This window comes from Oncorhynchus gorbuscha, linkage group LG11 (genome assembly GCF_021184085.1).
Source record: "Oncorhynchus gorbuscha isolate QuinsamMale2020 ecotype Even-year linkage group LG11, OgorEven_v1.0, whole genome shotgun sequence".
In the NCBI taxonomy this organism is placed as follows: Eukaryota; Metazoa; Chordata; class Actinopteri; order Salmoniformes; family Salmonidae; genus Oncorhynchus; species Oncorhynchus gorbuscha.
Window position 1 is genome coordinate 63,106,276 of NC_060183.1, and position 16,923 is coordinate 63,123,198.

At 44.8% G+C, this 16,923-nt stretch overlaps 1 protein-coding gene across 2 annotated transcripts in view; it reads right to left on the bottom strand.

Moving 5' to 3' along the window:
• lhfpl2a (LHFPL tetraspan subfamily member 2a) overlaps positions 1-16,923 on the bottom strand; it is a 70,475-nt gene that overhangs the window by 24,225 nt on the left and 29,327 nt on the right. For both annotated transcript variants that reach the window (XM_046370436.1, XM_046370434.1), the window contains exon 2: positions 10,977-11,056. The gene's annotated coding sequence lies outside the window, so the exon portion shown is untranslated. The remainder of the gene's footprint in view (positions 1-10,976; positions 11,057-16,923) is intronic.

Consider the following 16,923-nt stretch of genomic DNA (forward strand, 5'->3'; position numbering starts at 1 on the left):
GATTACCTGAATGATTCCTTCACTAGTAGACATTCCAGCATTACATAACGACAGCCTTGAAAAGCCATCGGAAGGACAAAACAAACCATCCATCTGTCCATCTGTCCATCCATTCAGCACCTCTTAGGTTCCTTATCTTCAGGACAACTAATAGGCCTCTCATTCCTGTTGGAATCTAAAACTGCTGGACTCACAATGCAAACTAAACAGGCAAAAGCAATACTTCAACTTCAGCAGTCGGCAACTCCCTTAGCACCTAAGATAGTTAGGTGTCCTGGGCTGAGTGTAGTGACTGTCCAGCAATGTTAGGAGCAGAAACAGTGTCATGGGTGTATCTGTTAATGTACTAAGGTCTGAGGAGTCGTAAAGACAGTCTCTGTACTGCTTCAGACCGTGGGAAACAGAGGAAAGAGAGGAGGAAAGAGGGAGAGAAAACGATGGGGAGCTCAACTCGCCCAGGTGTTTTCTCAGCTGACGGACAGCGGTGGGATCCACCCGTCACAGAGGTCTCAACACCTTTCCTTTTCTCTTCCTCCCCACCTTTCCACCCTCGTGTGTATATGCGTTTGAATTGTATGAGGGTAAGGGTGCCGGGCCTCAATACTCAAGCCTAGTACAGGAAATAGACTTGGAGGGTGGTCCGGGTGTGTGTCTTCTTATATTGACAGTAACACTGCCAGCCTGTCGAGCCCAGCGCCTCGGAGGTTAAGAGTCTGTTGGAAAACAAAGGCCATCTGACATATCGGAGCATTGTCAAAGTGTGTGGCCAACCAGCAAGTTTCAAGTTTTAATGTCACCTGCATTAGCACAGCACGTGAAGCTGGGAAAACACCTTTCGGACTCTTTATCCCTCAGCACCGGAGCGCTGCAAGGATGCATGCTCTCACCTCTACTCACTCACTCTACACCAATGACAGCACCTCCAATATCGCATCTGTCAAAGTACTCAAGTTTGCAGATGACGCCACTCTGGTCTGTCTCATCACCAACGGCGATGAGTCAATGAACCGTGGAGAGATCAACCGTGGAGAGATCGACCGGCTAGTGGCCTGGTGCAGTCGCAATAACCTGAAACTCAACACAGACAAAACCATGGAGATGGTGGTTGACTTCAGATGACTCCTCCCACCATCTCTCTCCCTGGAGATTAATGGCTCAACTGTTAGCACGGCTGAATCCTTCAAATTCCTGTGGACCATCATCTCCCACAATTTCAAGTTGGAAGACAACATCACAGAGGTCACCAAGGAGGCACACCAGCAGATGGACTACTGATCTGGTTTTACGCATCAATCGTTGAGTCCATCCTCACCTCCTCTATCATAGTCTGGTTTGGGTCTGAGTCTGCCTGCTGCAAGGGTAAAGTGCAATGGTCTGCAGAAAGGTCATCAGCTGCCACCTTCCTTCCGTCGAGGTCCTGCACAACTCCAGGGCAAGGAAGTGTGCAGGAAAGATCATCGCCAACCCCTCCCACCCGGTCCCCACCTCCAGAAATTCACTCATGACCAAAACCTCCCGCTACCCGAAAAGTTTCTTCCCCCGGGCTGTGGTCCTCACCAGCCAGCCATCTGGCCCATAGAGACTAAAGGACTATGCTGTGGTCCTCACCAACCATCCATCTGGCCCATAGAGACTAAAGGACTATGCTGTGGTCCTCACCAACCAGCCATCTGGCCCATAGAGACTAAAGGACTATGCACTCTATGCTGCACACCGCATCAATCCATCTCTGAACTGTACACAAAATAACTACACTAAACTGCATTGCACTCTGTTCATCTCTCTGCATTTAGATATTCATACTGATACTGTAAATGTGTACATCCACTGTATATCAACCGTATACCCACTGTATATCAACCGTATATCCACTGTATATCAACCGTATACCCACTGTATTTCAACTGTATACCCACTGTATATCAACCGTATACCCCACTGTATTTCAACCATATACCCACTGTATATCAACCGTATACCCACTGTATTTCAACCATATACCCACTGTATATCAACTGTACACCCACTGTATTTCAACCATATACCCACTGTATATCAACCGTATACCCACTGTATTTCAACCGTATACCTACTGTATATCAACCGTATACCCACTGTATATCAACCATATTATCAACCATATACCCACTGTATATCAACCATATTATCAACCATATACCCACTGTATATCAACCGTATACCACTGTATATCAACCGTATACCCACTGTATTTCACCATATACCCACTGTATATCAACTGTATACCCACTGTATATCAACCGTATACCCACTGTATTTAAACTGTATACCCACTGTATATCAACCGTATACCCACTGTATATCAACCGTATACCCACTGTATATCAACCGTATACCCACTGTATATCAACCGTATACCCACTGTATATCAACCGTATACCCACTGTATATCAACCGTATACCCACTGTATTTCAACCATATACCCACTGTATATCAACCGTATACCCACTGTATTTCAACCGTATTATCAACCATATACCCACTGTAAACCAACCGTATACCCACTGTATATCAACCGTATAGCCACTGTATTTCAACCATATACCCACTGTATATCAACCGTATACCCACTGTATTTCAACCATATACCCACTGTATATCAACTGTACACCCACTGTATTTCAACCATATACCCACTGTATATCAACCGTATACCCACTGTATTTCAACCGTATACCTACTGTATATCAACCGTATACCCACTGTATATCAATCATATTATCAACCATATACCCACTGTATATCAACCATATTATCAACCATATACCCACTGTATATCAACCATATTATCAACCATATACCCACTGTATATCAACCGTATACCACTGTATATCAACCGTATACCCACTGTATTTCACCATATACCCACTGTATATCAACTGTATACCCACTGTATATCAACCGTATACCCACTGTATTTAAACTGTATACCCACTGTATATCAACCGTATACCCACTGTATATCAACCGTATACCCACTGTATATCAACCGTATACCCACTGTATATCAACCGTATACCCACTGTATTTCAACCATATACCCACTGTATATCAACCGTATACCCACTGTATATCAACCGTATACCCACTGTATTTCAACCGTATTATCAACCATATACCCACTGTAAACCAACCGTATACCCACTGTATATCAACCGTATAGCCACTGTATTTCAACCATATACCCACTGTATATCAACCGTATACCCACTGTATTTCAACCGTATACCCACTGTATATCAGTGGGTATACGGTTGATATACAGTGGGTATACGGTTGATATACAGTGGGTATACGGTTGATATACAGTGGGTATACGGTTGATATACAGTGGGTATACGGTTGATATCCAGTGTGTATACGGTTTATATACAGTGGGTATACGGTTGATATACAGTGGGTATATGGTTGAAATACAGTGGGTATACGGTTGATATACAGTGGGTATACGGTTGAAATACAGTGGGTATATGGTTGATAATATGGTTGATATACAGTGGGTATACGGTTGATATACAGTGGGTATACGGTTGAAATACAGTGGGTATACGGTTGATATACAGTGGGTATATGGTTGAAATACAGTGGGTGTACAGTTGATATACAGTGGGTATATGGTTGAAATACAGTGGGTATACGGTTGATATACAGTGGGTATATGGTTGATATATCAACCGTATACCCACTGTATATCAACCGTATACCCACTGTATTTCAACCGTATTATCAACCATATACCCACTATAAACCAACCGTATACCCACTGTATATCAACCGTATACCCACTGTATTTCAACCATATACCCACTGTATATCAACTGTATACCCACTGTATATCAACCGTATACCCACTGTATTTCAACCGTATACCCACTGTATATCAACCGTATACCCACTGTATTTCAACCATATACCCGCTGTATATCAACCGTATACCCACTGTATATCAACCGTATACCCACTGTATATCAACCGTATACCCACTGTATATCAAACGTATACCCACTGTATATCAACCGTATACCCACTGTATATCAACCGTATACCCACTGTATATCAACCGTATACCCACTGTATATCAACCGTATACCCACTGGATATCAACCGTATACCCACTGTATATCAACCGTATACCCACTGTATATCAACCGTATACCCACTGTATATCAACCGTATACCCACTGTATATCAACCGTATACCCACTGTATATCAACCGTATACCCACTGGATATCAACCGTATACCCACTGTATATCAACCATATACCCACTGTATATCAACTGTATACCCACTGTATATCAACCGTATACCCACTGTATTTCAACCGTATACCCACTGTATATCAACCGTATACCCACTGTATATCAACCGTATACCCACTGTATTTCAACCATATACCCACTGTATATTGCTCATTCTCTTATAGCTCTATGCTCACTCTACCTAGTTGTATATAATGTATGTAAACTTTGTTTAAACTCCGTAGTCTGTATTCTGTCTCTACATGTTGCCTATAACTAGCAGCAACATATCACCAAGTAAATGTAATACCCTTGCTAAAACCAAGTATAGAGTTTATTTGTTATAATTAATTGGTATTAGATTTAAAAGGTGATCGAATTGCTCCTAATTTGTAATGTCATTAATGTATTTATTTTGAAGAAATATTTATTTAATGTGCAAGTGAATAGGTTGGTTTACTTTTAAGTTTAAGTTTTGACCAATAAGGTAGCTTTGTTAAGCTGTGACCAATGGGAGAGTTGACCTGGTTAACAGGAGGCCTGGGAAAAGAGAATTTCAAAGAGAGATGGAGAGACATTATCAGTGTTGGTGAAGAAAAATGATAAAAGAAGATGATAAAAATAAAACAAAACCCATATCTACCGAGTTTTGAAGGGAAATACTGATTTGATTTTATAAGAGTTATTATTTTTGCTAAGAAAGACTTAGTAGAGACTGACATATAATTTTCATTTCTTTTGATTTGGTACATTAAAAATGTGATAATATACATCTTGAACCTTATGTCTGCTGCATTGGTGGAGTCATTTACTGTTTAATTTAATGCATGGGAAAGCATATTCTCACCTAATATCCCATGCTGTTCAGATATTCAAAGTAAGGTAATATCGTGAGAGTCAAATTCAAGCCTGGTGAATTTGTGTTACAAAGTGTTACATAAAATTCTGAGTATGTGTAAATATACTTGGTGAAGGTGATACTGATTCTCATTGGAGAGGATTATAGGACACACACATACACACACACACACACACACATACACTAAAGAGGTGGAGAAAAGCAACCAAACAAACCCAGATAACATCCTCCGCAGTATACAGCAGCTCTCACAAAGACCAGTAGAGATCAGGAAACTATTCAACACCCAGACACTGACAATCGAAACACTGCTTTTTGGTAAGGTCTTAAAACCCCATTTCCCACTGACCAACAGGCTCTGTAGGCCTTAACACTGTTCCCATTATACTTAACCATTTCCAGCCCCACCTTAGCCCTTCACATGACCGCAGAATGGAATGGGGAAAGGAAAGTCCAAACCCTCTGTGAAGGCCTGTTTTCCCTACAGGGAGTCAGGGTAGATTAATATTGTTCTGGAGGGGTTGTGTCCTGACCAGGGGGTGACAGTAGTTTAATCCAAACAAACTGGCCTGAGGGTAACCAACTCTCCCACTGAGCTCCCCAGTACAGAACACTATGGACTTCCTGCTAGCTGGAAATTTGGCTGGATGCTTTACACCAAAGGCCCTCAGGTCGGACCTGGGACTGTGCGTATGTGTACTCCCAGGAAAACCTTATATTCTGTTCCAATCAACAGTAAGCACTCCCTGGTCCGCAGAGGTATGGGGGAGTACACTGGCTAAGAATCTCAGCTTTCCTAGAGTAATTAGAGTATCAAGTGATATCACCTCTGATCCCAGCAACCCTTCCCGCTCACAGCTAAAGACATTACAGTGGGGAGGGGGGTAAATATGTAGAAAGATGAGGATGGAGGTAGAAAGAAAAGTGGAACTGAGGAGAGAAAGAGAAGCTGAGAAAGTAAAAGATGTAGACGTGTGTAGGTATTGTCTGGCTGGTTTCGGGGGTAACTTAGATGTGACAGGGTTTTCACCTGGAGACAAAGAACAGTGTTACAGTCACACCCTCGGGCAAATACTTCTACTGCTCTTATTCTAGTGTCTAACACATGCACACCCACCTGTTCCATCCATGTTACACTACACCAAAGCATCACTACTCTGGACGGTTCTGACTTAGAATATGTGGACAACTATAAATACCAGGTGTCTGGCTAGACTGTAACTCTCCTTCCAGACTCACATTAAGCATCTCCAATTCAAAATTAGATCAAGAATCGGCTTCCTATTTCACATACAAATCATCCTTCACTCATGCTGCCAAACATACCCTCGTAAAACTGACTATCCTACCGATCCTCGACTTCGGCAATATGCCATTTACAAAATAGCCTCCAACACTCTACTCAACAAATTGGATGCAGTCTATCACAGTGCCATCTGTTTTGTCACCAAAGCCCCATATACTACCCACCACTGCGACCTGTATGCTCTCGTTGGCTGATCCTCACTTCATACTTGTTGCCAAACCCACTGGCTCCAGGTCATCTACAAGTCTCTGCTAGGTAAAGCCCCGCCTTATCTCAGCTCACTGATCACCGTAGCAACACACACCCGTAGCACGCGCTCCAGCAGGTATATCTCACGGGTCACCCCCAAAGCCAATTCCTCGTTTGGCCGCCTTTCATTACAGTTCTCTGCTGCCAATGACTGGAACGAACTGCAAAAATCACTGAAGCTGGAGACTCATATCTCCCTCACTAGCTTTAAGCACCAGCTGTCAGAGCAGCTCACAGATCACTGCACCTGTACATAGCCCATCTGTAAATAGCCCATCCAACTACCTCATCCCCATACTGTATTTATTTATTTATCTTGCTCCTTTGCATCCCAGTATCTCTACTTGCAAATTCATCTTCTGCACATCTATCACTCCAGTGTTTAATTGGTATATTGTAATTACTTCGCCGCCATGGCCTATTTATTGCCTTACCTCCCTTATCCTACCTCATTTGCACACACTGTATATAGACTTTTTCTACTGTATTATTGACTGTATGTTTGTTTAATTCATGTGTAACTCTGTGTTGTTGTATGTGTTAACTACTTTGCTTCATCTTGGCCAGGTCGCAGTTGTAAATGAGAACTTGTTCTCAATTAGCCTACCTGGTAAAATAAAGGTGAAATATATATATATATATTTTTTTAAATGTCCTCTCCATTGTGACCTCTAATACTGCACATGAGGATCAACTTCTACCTACTCTTTTGTCTTTTACCCCACTTTTTCTCCCTAATCTCATCATATCTAATTAAGATCTTGTCTCATTGATGCAACTCCTCAACGGGCACAGGAGAGACGAAGGTTGAGTCATGCGTCCTCCAAAACACGACTTGCCAAACTGAGCTTCTTAACACCCGGAAGCCAGAAACACCAATGACGGAGGAAACACCGTTCAACCGACGATCAAAGTCAGCCTGCAGATGCCCAGCCCTCCACAATGAGTCGCTAGAGTGCGATAAGCCAAGTAAAGTCCCCCCGGCCAAATCCTCCCCTAACCCAGACAGCGCTGGGCCAATTGTGCGTCGCATTATGGGACTCCCGGTAACGTCTGGTTGTGACACAGCCTGGGATCAAACCCGGGTCTGTAGTGATGCCTCAAGCACTGTGACCGCTGCACCACTCGGGAGGCCTCTACCTACTCCTCTCCTACTGTACACATGAATGATCCACCAGTGAGAGGTACTCATATAAACACCTACCTCTTTGGAAGATGCCAAGGTACATAAAAACACACACACACACACACACACACACACACACACACACACACACACACACACACACACACACACACACACACACACACACACACACACACACACACACACACACACACACACACACACACACACACCAAATACATAAAAACAGTTTATGTGGTGCTCCTGGGGTGAACCACTGAAGAGCCCACATCGATGTCATCGCAAAAAAATCCCCCAGATAATAACTAAGACTAAAAAGATAACATTCCTCCCCTATAGAAACCTACAGGCTGTATCTCCGATCCTGTACGCAGAGAGATAGGAAGTCAGCACCAAAACAGGCTCCAGATAACAGGAAGTGAACCCCTGACACCCTCTGAAACCTCCCTATCCTCTTTTCTCCTCTGTCCTCTCTGCCCAGGCCGGTGACAGTCAACGGTGATTATTGTGCTTATTGTTTCAGAGGTTTTCCCCTTTTTAGACAACCTACCCAGGTGGTCCAGCCATGCAGGCTAGAGCAGTATCACTTACACCATGGTTTTTCCTCCATATTGGAAAAACATTGCCCCCCCAATCCTGCCAGTTCCACTTAATAAATAGACTGGACTGATCCTTCATGTCAGGGGGGGGACAATGAAAACAGCCTATGAACTTATATACTCCCCAACGGCTGGAGTACATTAGGCTACAATATGTTTTGGCCAGTGATGTAGTGGTAAAAAAAATAGGTGGGTAAACCCTGATCGCCATTCACAGTGAATAAAGTAAAGTTTCCTATACTTTCAATGAATTTTTCGGCATAGGTGTGTAAATGCTTGAGCAAAATAAAAAAGGGGTGTAAACTGTTTACCATGCACTACACTAGTTTTGGCCTGGGTACTGGGGTTATGAGCCCCTAGCATATGTAACTACTAACATGGTGAGTAACCTTACCTGAGACCTGAAGATCCCCAAAATAATGCCTCCTCAGGTTTAGCTCAGAGGCTAACACAGTCTTGTGGCACTCAGACAACTTGGTTTCAAAATCCAGTGTGTCATATCAGCTGACACCTGCTTACAGTAGGACAATAGGGCCTTGGGGACAAGACTGTCATTGCACCAGGTCAAGACAGGTGCCAGGAACCCAATACAATACCAACATAGACAGGAAACTATGAATATCTTTGTTTGAGAGGACAAGGTTAGCTACAGTGTCAAGTATTATTATGCAACAGGTATTAATCTGATTTGTTCTAAATAACATGGAAAAGCAGCATGTGGCAGGTTATGCAAGTTAAGTTGTAGTATTATTTCCTGAGTACTTTATTATTTTGCACTTTGGGTTTCGTCCCACTTTTATATATATATAGTGCTAGAATAAACTCAATAGTTCAATAGTATATATAGTGCTAGAATAAACTCAATAGTTGTGGTCCTTCTGTAGCTCAGTTGGTAGAGCATGGCGCTTGTAACGCCAGGGTAGTGGGTTCGATCCCCGGGACCACCCATACGTAGAATGTATGCACACATGACTGTAAGTCGCTTTGGATAAAAGCGTCTGCTAAATGGCATATATTATTATATATATATAAACCTGTGACTGCCTCTTTCCTACTCCTCTCTACACACAATGACCGACCCTAGAGAACAGGAAGCAGCAGGACATCCTGACCTTTCTGCTATAGGAGTGAAGCTCCACCACGACTCGTGCCTGGAGCACCTCGGGTTAACCAAGGATGAGGTGCTCGGGACCGTACGCCAGCTGCAGGCTACACCATCACCTTCCCAGCTCCCCGCGGTTGTTCCAGCCACCCCACTACCATCTACATCACCTGGTCAGATCAGAAACATTCACCTGCCCCTTCCGAAGCGGTTAGACGGGACCCCAGCTCACTGTAGGGGTTTTCTCCTGCAGTGTGACCTCCACCTTGCCCGTCATGCCGGGACGGCCTCCGAGAGGGACAAGGTGGCCTTGGTGATCTTGCTGCTGGCAAGCTGGGCTCTGGAGTGGGCGCACGCCGTCTGGGAGAGGGAAGGTCCAGAAGTGCAGTTCTATGAGCGCTTCACCCAACTCTTCTGTGCCGTTTTCGACTACCCTACAGAGGGCCGAGAGGGAGGATAGCATCTCCTCCGTCTACACCAGGGGTCCAGGACAGCGTCTGAGTACGCTCTGGATTTTCAGACGGTGGCTGTGTCCACAGGCTGGAACAACCAGGCCATGTTGATGGTTTTCCGGGGTGAACTACAGGCGGACGTCCAGAACTCATGCTGGACCAGCTCTTCGCCATGGCTATCTGCCTGGATAATTTCCTGCGTGCCTGTCGTCGCCCATCCCGGGGGTTCGGGTCTCTCCCAGAAAACTCCAGTGAGACAGAGCCCATGGAGGTGAGCACAATGCACAATGCTTCCTCAAGAGGAAGGTCAACAGGGTCTCTGCTCCTATTGCGGAGACACCTGTCCCAGTAGGATAACCAGGCGAGGAAGCGACAGGCCGATCTTAATCTACTTGGCTGGAAAATATTTGTATGTTTTTGTAAGAGTGGCGCTGTCCTCAGATAATTGCATGGTATGCTTTCGCCGTAAAGCCTTTTTGAAATCTGACAGAGCAGCTGGATTAACAAGAAGTTCATCTTTAAGCCGATGTATAACACTTGTATATTTTATGAATGTTTATTATGAGTATTTCTGTATTTTGAATTTGGCGCTTGCAATTTCACCAGATGTCGGCCAGGTGGGACGCTAGCGTCCCATATGGATTTTATTGAGATTTTTCTTCTGTTCACTCACTTTGCATTCAGTTAATTGATAAATATAATCTATTAACATGTCTATTTTTGAAAGCATTCTTACTTTACAGCATTTTTTCACACCTGCCTAAAACTTTTGCACAGTACTATATATATATATAGTGCTTTAAGAAACTCAGTATTTCTAAACCTGCAACTACCTCCTGCATACTCCTCTCTACACTTGTAACAATGAAGTTCTCCATGAGGTCAATAAATCTATTTTGGAATCGGAATCAGATTCAGAATTCTTTCACATCTACTGTTCTGCATATTTTCGACCATGCTGTGTATGCTGAATGTACTAACCTTTTGTGTGGATTCTTGAAGAAGAGTCCGAGACAAACGATCCCCTTCAGGCCTGGTTACACAAGTCTTCTCTTCAGGATCTGTAGAAGGAACAGAGATGATGCATTATAGAGAATAACACACAAACACATACATGCACACACACACACCAAGTGAACAACCTGCTTAAATCATAAAACCACAGCATCTCCAGAGAGACCACTGGTTAACCAGTCAGGAGCTCTGTCAGTTTTGGCTCCCAGACAAAATATTATGGTATTTTCCACCCAACCTGATGAGTCTGAGCAGAAGGTTTAAGAGGGAGCCATGTCACCTGGAGATAGGGAAACTGTTCAACAGCGCATACTGTCTAATAAAATCTACATCTGCACTCCGCATCATGAATCCAAGATGGCGTAGCAGTCAGACATCTGTGTTTGTTTTGACCCGTCCAGTCCCCTGTATATACATTGTTTTCTTCGTATATATTTTTAATCTCAATTTCCATCTACGGACTGAACATACTCTCCTGCAACACGCCTCACCCAATGTGGTTTGGATCTGCTATTTTTATACTTTAGAACCGGAACCCTCACTAGAAGCTAGCCAGCTAACTAGCCACTGCTAGCGGTCATCACCGTTAACTCGGACATCAGCCAGCCTCAGCCCGGTCAATTCCTGCCAGTCTGCGCAGCGCGATATAATCCCAGAGCATATCGGTCTGCTTTTACTCAACCACATCTCCAGATTCCAACCGCAAGCTCTCAACCTTTACACCGGGTCATCGGAGCTAGCTAGATGCTCTCTGAGTGGCTACTCCTGGCTAACGTCTCCGTCCCGAAGCAAGCACCATTTAGCCTGGAGCTAGCCTCGAGCTAGGCCCATCTCCCGGCTAGCCAATTCAGCCAATTCTTGGGCTACAATACCTTGTTTGCCAATTGGCTTGGACCCTTTACTGCCAACACGAAGACCCGCCGATCCATCACGACTGGTCTGCCGAAATAACCGTCTGAGGTGGTTTCAACGGGCTTTTCTGTTGCGACGTCCCCGGAGGCCCATCTGCTAGCCTCGGCCCGCTAGCTGTCTGAATCGCCATGTCTCCAGCTCGCCTAGCACTACTGAATTGGCTCCCTGACTCATCTATTGCTACTCACTGGACCCTATGCTCACAAGGCTACTGTCATGCAGGTGAAAGAGGACCCAAAAGCGACTTGGCGAAAACAGAGTCTTTAATCCAGTAAAGTAAATACAAACAAAAAACACAACTTTCACTCGAAATGACGAGGACAAACTGGAGACTCGATCTTGAACAGCAGGTGAACAGCAGGTTGCCTCGGGAAGGCACTTGAACCAGACAGACTCAGACACCTGCTCACCACGCAGCATCTGAGGAAAACACGACACGACAGGGCGATACACAAACACAGCACGGTGAATTCTAGACAAGGAACCGACAGGACAGGAACGGAACACAAAGGAAGAAATAGGGACTCTAATCAGGGGAAAGGATCGGGAACAGGTGTGGGAAGACTAAATGATTGATTAGGGGAATAGGAACAGCTGGGAGCAGGAACGGAACGATAGAGAGAAGAGAGAGCGAGAGAGTGAGAGAGGGAGGGGGAGAGAGAGGGATAGAAAGAGGGAAAGAACCTAATAAGACCAGCAGAGGGAAACGAATAGAATGGGAAGCACAGGGACAAGACAAGATAATAAATGACAAAACATGACAGCTACATGCTTCTCCCTAATGTCAATATGCCTTGTCTATTGCTGTTTTGGTTAGTGACTGTAGAGCCTCCAGCCCTGCCTAATATGCCTTAGCTAGCCCTTTTGTTCCACCCCCCACACATGCAGTGACCTCACCTGGCTTAACTGGTGCCTCTAGCGACAAAATCTCTCTCATTGTCACTCAATGCCTAGGTTTACCTCCACTGTACTCACATCCTTCCATACGTGTGTCTGTATATTATGCCTTGAATCTATTCTTCCGCGCCCAGAAATCTGCTCTTCTGTTCCAAACGCACTAGACGACCAGTTCTTATAGCCTTTAGCTGTACCCTTATCCTACTCATACACTGTTACTCTGGTGATGTAGAGATTAACCCAATCCCTGCAGCCCCCTGCACCACTCCCATTCCCCAGGCGCTCCCATTTGTTGACTTCTGTCACCGTAACCGTAGGACAACCGCCAATCCGGATGTCCTAGCCATGCCTGAATCCTGGCTTAGGAAGGCCACCAAAAATCCTGAAATTTCCATCCCTAACTATAACATTTTCTGACAAGATAGAACTGTCAAAGGAGGCAGAGTTGCAATCTACTGCAGAGATAGCCTGCAGACTTCTGTAATACTATCCAGGTCTGTTCCCAAAGAATTTGAGCTTCTACTTTTAAAAATCCACCTTCCCAGAAACAAGTCTCTCACCATTGCCGCTTGTTATAGACCCCATTCAGCCCCCAGCTGTGCCTTGGACACCATATGTGAATTGATTGCCCCCCATCTATCTCCAGAGTTTGTACTGTTAGGTTACCTAAACTGGGACATGCTTAACACCCCGGCCATCCTACAATCTAAGATTGATGCCCTCAATCTCACACAGATTATCAAGGAACTGACCAGGTACAACCCCAAATCCGTAACCATGGGCACCCTCTTAGATATCATCCTGACCAACCTGCCCTTCAAATACACCTCTGTTGTCTTCAACCAGGATCTCAGCGATCACTGCCTCATTGCCTGCATGCGTAATGGGTCCACGGTCTAAAGACCACCCCTCATCACTGTCAAACGCCCTATAAAACACTTCAGTGAGCAGGCCTTTCTAATCGACCTGGCCCGGGTATCCTGGAAGGATATTGACCTCATTTCCAGAGCTCTAGATGGGACGCCTGCGTGTCAGGTAGGAGCAAGAGGTTAAAGTGCTTCCTTCACCATCTTAAATAAGCATGCCCCATTCAAAAAATGTAGAACTAAGAACAGATATAGCCCTTGGTTCACCCCAGACTTGACTGCCCTAGACCAGCACAAAAACATCCTGTGGCGTTCTGCATTAGCATTGAACGAATATCCCCCGCGATATGCAACTTTTCAGGGAAGTCAGGAACCAATATACTCAGTCAGTTAGGAAAGCTAAGGTTAGCTTTTTCAAACAGATATTTGCATCCTGTAGCACTAATTCCAAAAAGTTTTGGGACACTAAAGTCCATGGAGAATAAGAGCACCTCCTCCCAGCTGCCCACTGCACTGAGACTAGGAAACACTGTCACCACCGATAAATCTACAATAATCTCTCATTTCAATAAGCATTTTTCTACAGCTGGCCATGATTTCCACCTGGCTACCCCTACCCCGGTCAACAGCTCAGAACCCCCTGCAGCAACTTGCCCAAGCCTTGCCCAAGCCAAGAGTTTGGAGGGTACTATGGTGTTAAATGCTGAGTTGTAGTCGATGAACAGCATTCTCACATAGGTATTCCTCTTGTCCAGATGGGTTAGGGCAGTGTGCAGTGTGGTTGCAATTGCGTTGTCTGTGGACCTATTGGGGCGGTAAGCAAATTGGAGTGGATCTAGGGTGTCAGGTAGGGTGGAGGTGATATGGTCCTTGACTAGTCTCTCAAAGCATTTCATGATGACGGAAGTGAGTGCTACGGGGCGGTAGTCGTTTAGCTCAGTTACCTTAGCTTTCTTGGGAACAGGAACAATGGTGGCCCTCTTGAAGCATGTGGGAACAGCAGACTGGGATAAGGATTGATTGAATATGTCCGTAAACACACCAGCCAGCTGGTCTGCGCGTGCTCCGAGGACTCGGCTGCGGATGCCATCTGGGCCTGCAGCCTTGCGAGGGTTAACACGTTTAAATGTTTTACTCACGTCGGTTGCAGTGAAGGAGAGTCCGCAGGTTTTGGTAGCGGGCCGTGTCAGTGGCACTGTATTGTCCTCAAAGCGAGCAAAGAAGTTGTTTAGTCTGTCTGGGAGCAAGACATCCTGGTCCGCAACGGGGCTGGTTTTATTTTTGTAATCTGTGATTGACTGTAGACCCTGCCACATACCTCTTGTGTCTGAGCCGTTGAATTGCGACTCTACTTTGTCTCTATACTGACGCTTAGCTTGTTTGATTGCCTTGCTGAGGGAATAGCTACACTGTTTGTATTCAGTGATGTTTCCGGTCACCTTGCCCTGATTAAAAGCAGTGGTTCGCGCTTTCAGTTTCGTGCGAATGCTGCCATCAATCCATGGTTTCTGGTTTGGGAATGTTTTAATAGTTGCTGTGGGTACGACATCGCCGATACACTTGCTAATAAACTCACTCACCAAATCAGCACATTTGTTAATGTTGTTGTTTGACGCAATGCGGAACATATCCCACTCCACATGATCGAAGCAATCTTGAAGTGTGGAATCAGACTGGTCGGACCAGCATTGAACAGACCTGAGCGCGGGAGCTTCCTGTTTTATTTTCTGTCTATAGGTTGGAAGCAACAAAATGGAGTCGTGGTCAGCTTTTCCGAAAGGAAGGCGGGGGAGGGCCTTTTATGCATCACGGAAATTAGAATAACAATGATCCAGGGTTTTACCAGCCCTGGTTGCACAATCGATATGCTGATAGAATTTAGGGAGTCTTGTTTTCAGACTAGCCTTGTTAAAATCCCCAGATACAATGAATGCAGCCTCAGGATATGTGGTTTCCAGTTTACATAGAGTCAAATGAAGTTCCTTTAAGGGCCATCGATGTGTCTGCTTTGGGGGGAATATATGCGGCTGTGATTATAATCGAAGAGAATTCTCTTGGTAGATAATGCGGTCGACATTTGATTGTGAGGAATTCTAAGTCAGGTGAACAGGAGGACTTGAGTTCCTGTATGTTGTTATGATCACACCAAGTCTCGTTAATCATAAGTCATACCCCCCCACCCCTCTTCTTACCAGAAAGATGCTTGTTTCTGTCGGCGCAATGCGTGAAGAAACCAGCTTGCTGTATCGACTCCGATAGAGTGTCTCGAGTGAGCCATGTTTCCGTGAAGCAAAGAACGTTACAGTCTCTTATGTCTCTCTGGAATGCTACCCTTGCTCGGATTTCATCTACTTTGCTGTCAAGAGACTGGACATTGGCGAGTAGTATGCTCGGGAGAGGTGCGCGATGTGCCCGTCTCCCCGGAGACTGACCAGAAGATCGCTTCGTCTGCCCCTTTTACGGCGTCGTGGTTTTGGTTCACCGGCTAGGATCCGATCCATTATTCTTGGTGGTGGGCAAAACAGAGGATCCGCTTCGGGAAAGTCGTATTCCTGATCGTAATGATGATGAGTTATATCCAATAGTTCCTCCCGACTGTATGTAATAAAACCTAAAATTACCTGGGTACCAATGTAAGAAATAACACATAAAAAATTAAACAATACTGCATAGTTTCCTAGGAACACAAAGCGAGGCGGCCATCTCTGTCAGCGCCGGAAGTGCTGTGCGTCTGTTTTTGTGTAACTCTGTGTTGTTGTTTTTGCCGCACTGCTTTGCTTTATCTTGGCAATGTCACAGTTGTAAATGAGAACCTCTTCTCAACTGGCCTACCTGGTTAAATAAAGGTGAATTAAAAATAAAAATTCCCTTATTTACCCTAATCAGCAGCAAGTTTGTGTAATATAGGTTAGGCTAGAAATATTAGCGTAAGGTTATGCACGGGAAGTTTGTGGACTGTGTGTGTTCTCAGCATTAGCTCTACTGTTCGGGGGAGAAGGACTAGATTAGAAGGAGGAATCCTTGGGGTTGCTTCAAGGGTTGCTCTGCACTTTTAGGTTGTTCACACACCTTAGTTCCAGATGCACGGAGTAAAAAATCATAAAGAAATCCAGGGAGATGTATATCTTCACTAACACAGTGTTTCTGTTTTCTTTTTCAGGTTGGTGGTGAAACAGGGGGATGAATAGCTAGCTGCATTAATAGCTTCCTCCACTCTCTAAGGGCTGGTTCAATAACCT